At 40.0% G+C, this 12,556-nt stretch overlaps 2 long non-coding RNA genes across 2 annotated transcripts in view; one reads left to right on the forward strand and one right to left on the reverse strand.

Moving 5' to 3' along the window:
• The window catches only part of LOC109302383, a 479,734-nt gene that overhangs the window by 75,568 nt on the left and 391,610 nt on the right, over positions 1-12,556 (reverse strand). The gene's annotated exons all lie outside the window — the stretch shown is intronic.
• The window catches only part of LOC109302382, a 37,774-nt gene that overhangs the window by 16,804 nt on the left and 8,414 nt on the right, over positions 1-12,556 (forward strand). Inside the window, exons 2-3 of the long non-coding RNA XR_002098731.1 lie at positions 2,740-2,826; positions 6,098-6,141. This is a non-coding gene — a long non-coding RNA (uncharacterized LOC109302382). The remainder of the gene's footprint in view (positions 1-2,739; positions 2,827-6,097; positions 6,142-12,556) is intronic.

Consider the following 12,556-nt stretch of genomic DNA (forward strand, 5'->3'; position numbering starts at 1 on the left):
ATGGCTCTCAGCTTCTCATCATAAGGCCTGTTTTCCTGCGCTCTGATCATGCATATGGCTTTCCTCTGGACTCTCTCTAGCTTCTCCACACCCTCCCAGTTTGGCCCCATGCACCCTGCCCATGCCATGCTGCTCCACCCCACGCTCCTGCCAGCTCCACTAGAAACCCTCACCATTCCCCATCCCACTCCTCTCTCTCCCCCTTCCTTCCTCCTCTCTTCCCCACCACCTCCCCCTCACTGCTGGTGGGGGGTAGGCATGGAGTGCCACTACCAACCATAGCACACCACCACTGCCTGCTAGGAGCAGGGTGGGGGTAAGCCTGCCCACCATCCCCTCCACCAGCACCCCACACTGCTGCTGCATCCAAGGGATGGCCTAGCCCTGCCCCTGGCCTTGATCCTTGGAAGAAGCAACAGTGCAGGGTGCTGGTGACACAATGCTGGCCTTGCCCCCTGACCCCCACTCCATCCTTGCTGGTCCAAGGGGTGGCCATGTCCCCCCAACCCCCACTCCTGTCTGTCCTCTCCATCCCCGGCATCATGGTGGTGCCCTGCTGGCACTGGCACCACCCCCTCCTGTCCAGAATGCTCATGGTGTACTGCAATTGGTTGTTTCAGTCAGCATTGTGATTGGCTGCCGAAACAACAAATCAGAGTGCAAATAAAGTGTTACAGATAGACAGACAAAGGCTTTTATTATATTAGAATAGCTACTTTGCAAGTGTAGCTGGTCTTAATTGTGCAACACCTGTAATCTGTAGAAAGGGCCTCAGTGATTAAAATATTTGTTTTAGTAGTTCTTATGTTCTCATGTAGTGAATCTTTTATTAGAATTTATTTAGTTCCTGATATCAGATGGCACTGGAAGAAAACTGCAAAACACCTCATGAAGAAAAGTAATTTACATTTCTAATTCAAGGAGCAGCAAATGAAAGCAGAAACCCCACAATTATAGATGAGTTTTGTGTACCTAAAAGGATCTAGTAGTGGATAAAGTTTGGATGAACACCCATATTGCCAACTTTAAACATAATCAATATTTAGTTGACTAAAGCATTGATTTCTGTGCTATCAGATTAATATAGTAATATACCATCTGAAAATGTTCTGGATCATAGCCTTGGAATAAGTATTTAGTGAAATAACTTTTAAAAAGTGTTTGTATTTGAATATGTAGATATAAAAATCTTGCAGAAGGTAAACAGATCCATCTACATGTATATGTTACACATTGCCCGTGACCAAAACTGGTTTACTTCCTAAATGCATAGTTATAGGTAAAATAGGTAAGATAGATTAAAGTACTTTCAGGCAAATATCTTATTAAAAGCAGGATAGATTTGTACCTTAGATTTGCTGAGACAGAGGACCTTCAGAGCCACACCTGACCTTCACTGCAGGAAGCAACTAGGTAGGGAGCCCAGCTCCACTGAGGACAGTGGCAGCAACAGACAGGTTCCTTCTTCCAGCCCCTGGCCCCAGCCACAAAGGTAGGGGAACTAGGAGGAGCATAGCAGCTGGACGTATAAAACTGGCACTGTTGTTGCCGTTCCCAGCTGAGCCAGGTTCCCTGCAGCATGAAACAGAAGCAGGGCAGGAGCAGGTCTGGGGCTCCCTCTGCATGCAGATCAGCCAGGGAGAATGGTGGAAGATGGGGGAAGGTTGCAGGGAGGGGACAGTCAAGGGGAGACTGGAGATACTACCAGGGTTGGGGAGGGAGGATTCAGGCACAGGGGTGGCAAGTGGTGGGGAAAGGGTAAGGGTGCCTGTCTCCCCACCACTGCTTTCTCCACTACTTGTCTCTATGCCACCGCTTTTCCTACCACAAAAGTGACGGAGACAAATTTATAATTTTCCATGTATAGAATCCAATTACTGGTGGGTCTTCTTAAATTCAAAGTCATCTTGGATTTAGATAAACATAGTAAGACTATAATGGAAGTAGGACTAGATCATTAATAAATATATACTGCACTTGAGTCAAAGTCTGTTTGATGCCCTTAATGAGCCAAACATTGAATATAGTTCCACAAAAAGTTAAGCTTCAACACAACTCATTCATATCAAAACATAGTTCTAGAAAAAGGTTCCAACTATCTCTACTTATTTATTTCTTGCAGAACAACTCATCATTGGTCTGGAACAGTACAGGTTTTAACTAACAGGGAAGAAGCTGACACTATTTCATTATACATGCATTTTAATTTGAACTCATAATCTTTCTAAAAATGTATTTGCAGATTTCATAATTATATCAGTTATTGGCATCTTTATCACATTTTGATAAATAGTTCCATATCAATTTGATATAAATAATCTGTAGAGGGAGGATTTCAATAGCCTAGTAAGACTCCACACTGAAATACTGAAAGTAGGGCTACTTTTATTGATAAAGATAATAATTATTAACTTTCAAAATGTTAAAGCAACAGGAATAAACCACTTCAGGGCAATATCCTAAATGAAAAGCAGCAGCTGCTACATTTTTGTTGGGAAATGCAGAATTTACTCTGCTGCTTTGTTTGGTGTACATGCCACTGGGATTCAAAAGAATAGGAGATTAAAGATAAGGATTCACTTTAATGGCAATGTCATAGGGCATCTGGGACTTTTCCTACATTGAAGATGAGCCCTAATTTATAAAATCTGTATCCTTGCCTATTTAAATTAGATACAGAAAGTTATTTTACCCCTTGTTTGTCTAATGGTTTGTGTTGTTCTCATTTTGGCTTTATAGATATGAACATAAATGTAAAATGGGATAAAATGAAAAAGGGGATTACCAACAGAAGATCCAACTAGCATTACATCTTTCTTTGATAAGGTAGATGATTTTTACAAGAAGAAAATGCAGTAGATATTATCTACCTGGATATCAGTAAAACATTTGATATTGCATCACATAGAAAGTTATTAGGTACACCAGAGAAGATTTGTATAAAAATTTTAAGAAGAACTGACTAATGGAGAAAGTTCATTGGGCTATGCTAAAAGGAGAACTACTAGGTTGGAGGAAGGCTAGTATTTTTTTTTTAATTCTAAGACTGTCTGATTTAATTTAATTAATAATTTTAGCACATAAGGTAAGAATACCAATGAAACTGGTTAATAAAGAAAAGTTTGGGAGACACTGTCCATAAGTAAGAGGATCAAAATATCATGCACAGAATGCTGGGTGGCATTGAGGAAATGGGATAAAATTCAATAGTGAAAAAATATAAGATCACATACTTAATAACAAGAATTTCATCCACAAACTGGGAGCTAAGCAGCTGAACACAATAGAAAGGAAGATGGAATTGAATGACCCCAGATCCATAACTAAGCTACCAATGGAAGGTATCTGAAAAAAATGCAAATATGACCCCAGGATTTATCAGCAAAGTTATTTCCAGTCGAGATAAGGAAGTATTAATATCACTGAACGAGACACTGTTTACACCGTGTCTGGAATACTGTATACTATTCTGGTCCCCCATGTTGAAGAAAGATGAATTCTAAATAAAAGAAGTATAAAAAAGGGTTACTAGAATAATTATGGAAATGAAGAACCTATTTTGTTTGAAGAGACAGAGAGAGCATGTGTTGCTTAATGTACCAGAGAGACTAAGAGGAGGCATGATTGCTCTCTATAAATATATTGTAGGGAGAAGGGTAAATACTAGGAAGGAAAAAATTATTTAAACTAAAAAGACAACAGTGGCACAGAACAAATGGGTATAAACTAGCCATGAATAAATTTAAGCTGTAGCGTAGAAGGCATCTAGCTATCTAAGTGCAAGGTTCTGGAATAGCCTTTCAATCAGAGTCATGCTATTTAATACCAGGGGCCTTGACTCCAGTGACCCATGAGGACTGCTCTTGTCCTATGATTCTTAATATTAAAAGCCTTTCATTCCTTTCAAACCACGGCTGTAAAACTGGTGACCAATATGCTGCACGCAGCCTACAAGGGTTTAATGTACAGCTCCTGAGCTTGTATCCAGCAACTGCTCTGCTATAACTCCCACTGCTGCTGCCACTGGGATCTCTAGGCTCCCCTTCCCTCCCCTCTACTTTCACTTCCTGCTCTCACCCCAGGGTGCCGGACAGCACAGCCCACAGCACCGGGGGAGCCTGCAGCACACTGCAGAGAGGGAGCCAAGGCGGCGCTAGTCCATGCCATCTTGTGGTGCGGGAGGGGGTGCAGAAGGGAGGTGTGCTGTCTCTCCATACGTATGCAGTGCTACACTGGAGCAGGATGGGTTACCCACATGAGTTGCAGGTGCAAGGGGGCTGCCTAACCATGTGGTACAGTGCAGTGGGTGCAGCCTGGGTGCCCATGGCTCACACTCACATGGGTCCCATGGTGTGTGCCCTGTGAGCCATGCAGCCCTTGCTTCTTAGAAGTCAGACAGCTGTCCTCTCAAACCATAATTACTTCCTTGTCACTGGGCTGCTGTCACCCTCCTAATTGCTAAATAACCTGGTAAGTGCCATCATACTTTAGGTATTAGAGGGGTTTTTGTTTTTTAATAAAATGAATGTCAGCAACCCCAAACCAAATGCTCTCCTTTTTTGTGAAGTCAGGCATTTTCAAGGATAGTCTGTTATGGAGAGTTTATGTGTACACTTATATGTGTATGTACCATTTTGAAGGTGCTTCACAAAAATGTTCATGGCACAAAGAAGCATGATGGGAGTCTTTACTTACTAAAAATAGAGTCTGGATTATCTTTGCAATTTTCCATTCTGATCCTGCTCAAGATTTAGAGGATCTCAGAGATGGCAGCATTCGAAAGCAAGGGCACTTAAACAGACAAGTCAACCAGTTGTTCAATTACATTTCTATCCTTCCCCAATAAGCAGCAATTTCTTTTTATTGATTATTCAGATAATAACATACACTCCACCTGCTGAAGTCCCCTAGGTGCATTAATAGCTACACCACAGTTTGATCATCATCAATTTCAAACACTCATAAAAATGTTTTGAAGGGAACATTCTCCTATTCTCTTCAAGTCCAAGCTATGCAGATTAAAACTTAGCAGTTGTATGGCTTAAGAACTGGGACTATAGAGGTATAACATGTTTGCACATATTTAAGCAAGTATAACATTTGTATATTTGCCATATCACATTTATCACAGATACGATGTCTGATCCTACCGTCTCAACCCAAACAGAACTCCTGTTAATGCCATAGAAATGTGTTTGTATAAGGATCACAGGATTCGCGTTCTAGAAAACAACTATGTAGAAGGCTAAATTGTCTTACCCCATACTTGGCAACACCTATATTTTGTTCTTTATCCCGTCTCATTTTAAATTACAAATCACTCAACTTAATTCTTTTCGAAGTCTCTCCTTTATCAGGAAATTTCTTGTTTCCTGTTATTTTGCCTAAATGTTCCTTTTCACATCATCCGTTCATTTAATTTGTTTCCAATTGCCTGCAATTTTTTTCACTGACAAAATGAAAGGAAGTTCGAAACATATTCTATTATTAATTGTTTTGTTTGAAATATAATTTATTTACATTTTCTTTTATATGGCCTAACACTTTAATTTAATCTTGAGTTAAAAGCAAATGCAATGATATTACTGGTACAGTATAAAAAAAGCTTCATCATTTGATGATTCAAATGCATATCAAATTGGGACAAGAGTTAAAAGTGATAAGCAAGAGAATTAATTGTGAAGTCAAGTCAATGTTTAAAATCACTTTGAGGTTTCCCACACACACTACGTAGTCATTCTTTATTTCTTCCTTGAGACATTTATTGCCTATTTTAGTCCTATAAGCAACCATTTGCTTTACTTTACAAAATAAAGTAAAATTAGGAAGACATTAGAAGGGTGACATAATAATGCCATTGTTAACTTCTTGATCTGGGGTGGGGAAATAAAATTATCAATAAAATGAATATGAGAAAGATCTTCCCATGAGATGCAGTGCATTATTCAGTTTAGTGGTCTGTCAGCTGGTCAATCCAATTGTAAATTTTACCACTAGGTAATTATTTATAATACTTCCTGATCTTGGCATCAAGGTATCAAACTTATAGGATGAAAGTCTCAGTGATATGAATGCACCTTCATTTTTTCATTTGCAGACACCTAAAAACACTTTGAATGGTGGTGCAGACCCCTTTGAATTGTAAGTGTGGGTATTTGCATACTTTTGATTGATCATAGTCATCTTTTCTGGACCCCTTAGACATAGTTTGTAGACCTCCAGGGGGTTTTGTGGACTACAGGTTGAAAACTACTGTTCTAAGGTTATCAGCAAGCCTGAATGCAGCAGGAGTGTGCACATGCTGCAGCCCTGGGCATGGGGCACTTTTACATGACAGCCACTAACACAACACTCCTGTGAAGTGAAGTGTCCCGTGACACCCTGATTGAGAACAACTGATGTAGATGTTGAGGTAAAATTAGTGCTGCCTTGAATTTACACTCAGACAAGTAGTTTAGTAGCTTATCAGTTTTCAGGTACATATGCTTTCTGGTCCAAGCTTAGAGCATGAATTAATCCATTATTAATCTCATTAGAAATCTTTCACTCACAAAATTTTCAGCAGGAGTATCTCAATCCATAATATATAATATATGGGTGAAGTTCAGCCAAATAGCCTAATTACTGTTTATGTAATCATACTTTCAAATGTTTTGATCCAGTGTCGTAGCAAGGAAGTTTGGTGCCAGGGGTAAACCCCACAGTGGCAGCCTACTCTCACCCCACACACAGATCCGGGGGCACATGCCCCCTCATGCTTGCCCAGGAGTGCATGCAATGGTGAGAGCCACCCTTCCCCCATAACTGTGCTCCCTCAAACCAGCCGCTTGCTGCTCCATCCCATACCTCGCCCCAGCTGGGCAGCCCCTGTTGGTGCCCCTTTGCTTCGGCACCGGAGGCGTTTGCCCCACTCCCCTCCACCTCCAGTAGTTCTCAACTGGAGATCCTGCCACACACAAGAAAAAATGGTGGAGGGGTGTTGTGACTCTGACAAGGTTAAAAACTATCAATCTCCACCATCCTTTAACAAGAGAAAATGTGTTAATTTGGCATTCTGAGTTACATTCTCAATTCCAGAGGGGAAAAAGTTAGGTCTAGTGCTACATAAATGCCTTATTAATATTTCTATTCATTCATTTGATTTTTATGCCATCCTTCCCAACAAAGGCTCAAGGTGGCTTTCAATACAAAACAGAATAATTTAAAATAAGGAAAGTGACCAGAGGACCAAAACAGCTTAGAAAGGAAATAGAACATCAAGATAAAACAGAGACCCCATAAACAGCATCTCATCCTAATTTTGTTTGGGGAATGCCTGGCCAAATAGGAAGATCTTAAAGCCCTTCTAAAACATATCCAGGCTCAAGTGCTGAAAAGCCTCAAGAGACAGGAAGATGTAGAGCTCAGAAGTAACTGTGGAACATAAACTTCCACTCATTTTCACCAAGCAAACTGGGCTTACTGATGGTACCTGTAGGATATTGCAATCTACTGACTTTAGGGATTACAATATGGCATAAGAGAGAAGGATGCCCCACAAGTATATAGGGCCCGGACCATTTAGGGCTAGTATTTCCTTTCAGAAATAACCTTGCATTTTTTTCTACCTCAATTTCTCTAAGACATTTTATGGATATTTTAACAATGTCTTTTCTCATTTTATTGACAATCAATATCAATAAAGAAATTTTGAAGGTTAATTTTATGGCTAGATAGAACAAATAGTTAACAATATTTCCTTCTGTTGTCCTACCTTGTTTGCTTAGTTATCTCACAATTGTTTTCCAATTGTCTTTAATTCTTTTGTGTTGCCTTATATATTTCTGTAATGAGATCCTCTAAATAAATTGTATTTTCTACAATTCATATTTAAAAATTATTAACTCACTTTGGATGAAATGATTTGTACTTACTCTATAAACACGTAGTCTAGTGGAACTGATGATATTTCAATCTCTTTGTAATATTTAGACACATTTCATGTAAGAAATAAAACTTGAATTCTATAACATTATCTTGATGCATGTAATCTGTTCATTACTTTATGAACACAGTGTTTTCTTAGGATTGTTACAAATCAACAATATGCTCCTGACAGCTTGATTTTGAATTGGTACTTTTGAGTTGGTTGACATGAGTATAAATACTGTATGTAGCCATACAATTTATGACTTGTATAAAAACCAGCTGTGTGTGTTGCTTAACGTAGTACAGGTTTGGAAGAAGTTGCCATCAAGGAATTTGTTTTAGATATTCTTATTTCAAATGACAGAATACAAATAGCTAAATCTTCCAACATGGATCAAACCATATTCCATTTCTATGAACTTCAGCACAAACATGGTAGACACAATTAACAGACCTATTAAATTGATATTAGTTTCTATAGTCATAGAGTACTTCCTGGCTTTCATGCTCATAAGAGTGGAGGAGCAGACTGAGACTGAACTTTTTATTCTTCTAAAAATCTATTCTCTAAATTTAGATTTTCATAATACTGAAAAAAATCAACCCTAAACCTATAATATATCCTTTTTTTACTGCCAAAATTATTTCACTGTGATTTTCCCCATTAGCTAATAATCTATTTCATTATTGACTAGAAATTTCACTTGTGGTGCTAGTTGGTGAGAGCTGATGCTACGTAACTTTTCCTAGGCAGCCAAGTCCTCCTGTAGTCTATAACAGTGCTCCTAATTCTGTTCTCTTGAACAAAGATTTTTGTGGTTTTATAACTGGAGAGCACAGACTCTTAGACCAGTGCTTCCCAAACTTTTCCTCAGCATGACCCCTTTTATGGCCCCATATCCTCAGCGTGGACCCTCACTCAAACCAACAGCTGCCCACCCCCCGATACCATCTGCTGATGTTGCAACCCCATCTGGTGTCATGACCCACAGTTTAGGACTCACTGTCCTGGGACATGTGTAGACGAAACGAGGGGGGGGTGTGCATGACACTTTCAAGTGGGCTAAATGCTTTTGCATCACTTTAATGGTGTTGGCGTTTGCGTGCCTCAGTGGCGTATTGCACATTAATTCCAGTCACTGTAGGAAATTCAGTGGTGTAATGCACCTTAAATGACTCAGGGTGTAGCAAATTAAAATTCCTCTGAGAAATTTTAGTTTGCTGCCCTACAGCTGCAGAGTGAAGCACTGGGCTCCATGTAGCTCAGGGGCTCTGCAGAAAGCCTGGCAACAGCCCAGGAAGGCAGGCTCCACCCAAGAAAAGCAGTGATCCTGATTTTTTTTCCCTCCTTCTGGAGCCTGCCTGCCTACCTGAGCTGTGTGGGGCCCTGGTGCTTCCCTCCATGGCTACGCTGTCCCTCAGGACCGCCTAAGTAGGGTGCCTGTGGGCGGGTGCTGTCTGGGCAGGGGCCACCACTGCTGTGGAGGGAAGCACCAATCCCCCTCCTGCCTCATGGCCCAGGGACTGCTCTGCCTGCCAGCAGCTCACCCTCCCCTCCCCACTGCCAGAGAGACAGGTAAGTGCAGGGTGTGTACATGACATGGGGTTTTAAGGGCCCTAAATTGAAGTGGTGGGTTTAAAAACCCTCCACTTCAATTTAGGGCCCCTATTTTGTCTACACACGCCCTTAGAGTTGGTGTAAATTTGAATTTTCAAAAGCTTTGTTGCACTCATTAATGTCTCAGTGAGATATTTAGGAGTCTAGAGTACATAAATCAATTTGAAAATATAATTTGGGTTACCATATTACTTAGGCACTTTTGAAAATGTGATCCCAGGCTTCTATATGAAGTGGAGTTGACCCAGCATTTCATCGTGTGTAGTTAGATAAGTCCAGATTAATAAAACGTATTGGATGGGATCTTTCAAATAGGATCTTAAAAGCTGAGTTCCTGTCTACCCTGCATGGAGAGATCCCATTGCCCTTTTCAGAATCAGGGATTGCCAAAAATGTCTCTCCCCTGAACTAGAATACATAAGTCTCACCAGCACACTGTGTGCATATAAATAGCTGCCTTCCATCTCAGAGGTGGCATTAGGTTTTATGCAAAATAATTGTAAAATCATTTCTGGACTCTGGTTGGGGGAATTCTAGGCTTTTATCCTGGGTTGGCCATTGGTCCCAGAGGGACAGATTTTCAACCAAAAGATTCAAACTGAAAAGGCTAGATTCTAGTCACAAATGACTATTCAGGGAATTCCAGGATGGCATAGGACAGGGTGGCTGGACATTACAAGAGAGAAAAATCTATAAAAAAAAAATTTCAATTTTAGTGAATCAGTCGTTTCAGATGGAAAACTCTTGTGTTGGAAAAAAATTGACTAGCTTTACAGTATGTAATACAAGTCACCATGTATATTTGGAGTTCATTACTAGAAGGATTAAAAAGGATTAGTGTCACATGATGCATGCAGCAAGTGATTCTAGACTGAATGCAGTCACTGGACACTAGGTCAGTTAAAATTCACTTACTGCAGAGCTACATATGACTTCAGAAGGAAGGGGCATGGGGATTAAAGATTATCTACCTTTCAGAGAGCCTTAATAATACATAGATGATATCATACAGAAAAACTAGAAAAATATACCCACTGGGAGCTTTAAAAGGGAAGCTGAGAAATGGTTCATCATTTAAATAAAAAAAATACTATTTTCAACCATAACAAAAAACAATTAAGCTCACACCTCACAGATGCTGTTACACATGATAAACAGATGTTTTCAGATGTATAAAACACTAAATGCAATTTCTATCAAGATTTTACATGTAAATTGCATGAAATGGAAGTAAGCCAGAATAAGTGCTCTGGAGGAAAAAAAAAAATGCTTGAAATGGGTTAAACTCTGCCACTAGAAAATATCCATAGAAGAGATACCGTAAAATCTTTAAAATTGTATTTCCAACTTTAGAAACAACAATATTGTGGGCCTCACAAAGAAAATCTGGAGGAATAATCTAACAGAATGTGAATAATTCATGGAGTCTGAAACTCATATAAGGCAGATGATAGGAGAGCAATGAGGTATCCAGGTGGGCTCCTGCCAAGCAAAGCAACATTAGCACATTGAAAGTCTGCTACAGAAAAGCACATTCTTGTCTTCACCCCAAGGAAATACACTGCTAGTTAAGCTTCCAAAAGGTATGTAGGCTGGGTAAACATCAAAAGAATAAAAAAAAAATCTATGAAAATAGAATGGCAATTTAAAAAGTTTGAATATTTGTCAAGAATAAATATTCAATGGCCATAATCAATGTTACCAGAATCAGAACATATCCTTCCTCACTATCCTCTTCAACTTCCCTAGTGTAGCGACATATTTTTAACAGTATGATAACAACTTCTTTTGCAAAAAGTAACTGTTTTTACTTGTATCATACATGTTGGTCATACATGTATGATATATGTTGTAGCATACATTTAAATACCAAATACCATCATTGCTTACACTGAGGGAGTAAGCCTGAATTCTGTTTCTCTTTTTAAATAATGCAATAATCCCCAAACACATTAGGTTGTAAGTGAACCATTTATTGAGAGATACTGCACTGTTACCTAGGATAGGACAGCTGACAGGTGGATATAAAATCCTTATGGACACATTAGGCCTTTCACATTTTACCCCACTTTTACAATGTAGTAAGACCTGTAAACCAGACAGGTCAAGCACTGAAATACTTACCCCGGATGTTTATTTTCTCTCCCACTTTTGTCTCTAGAACCTTCTTGTTTCTACCAGCTCATAAACATATAACCCATTATATAACCATAGTATCAAATTAACAAGGTTTGTTTTCATCTCCTTGGAGTTACTTTTATTCTTAGAAACAGCTTACCACAAATACTACATATGTCACATTCCTAAAATGAACAGAAAAACCTAGAACAGGGGTGGGCAATTATTTTGGGCAGAGGGCCGCTTACCGAGTTTTGACAAGCTGTTACTGATGACAAGCTGCATCAGTAGCTCTGCCCCTTGACAGCTGCCCCACACCCTAGTTGCCATCTCAGGACTGGAAGTCCTGCCCCTAACCCCTGATCTTTGCCACCAGAAGTCCCTCCCCTTGCCCCTGGAAATACTCCTTTGAGCAAGGGGTTTTGCCATCTCAGAGCCAGAAAAATACCAAACTGTATTCTAAAAAGCGAACATCTAAAACATTAATTAATGTGATTTAAAAAAAATATTTTGCCCTGGTTTACCTGTGTTTTTTGTAGTGTACATAGAGGTGATTGTATACAATAGCTTAAAATGAAGTCTTACTCTTGTATATTGTGTGGGGGGTCTAGGTTTGTGGAGGGCTGTGGGGTGTGGGTATATCAGGTGTGGGGAAGGGTGTGGGTGTGTCTGTGAGGATGGATAGGTGTGGGGCTGTGGGTGTGGAGTGAGGAAGCATGTGGATGTGTGTGTGGATATGTAGGGTGTGGGTGGGTATAGAGTTTGTGAGGGGCTGTATCTGAGGTAGGGTGGCTGGGGTATGTGAGAGGGCATGAGTGTGGGGGTCTGAATGTATGGCAGTGTGAGGCAGGTATGGGTGTATGTGTATGCTGGGGTGTGCATGTGGGACTCATCCTATGAACACACACACAC

Source organism: Gavialis gangeticus, unplaced genomic scaffold, assembly GCF_001723915.1.
Source record: "Gavialis gangeticus isolate Ggan-Ray unplaced genomic scaffold, GavGan_comp1, whole genome shotgun sequence".
NCBI classification, from domain to species: Eukaryota; Metazoa; Chordata; order Crocodylia; family Gavialidae; genus Gavialis; species Gavialis gangeticus.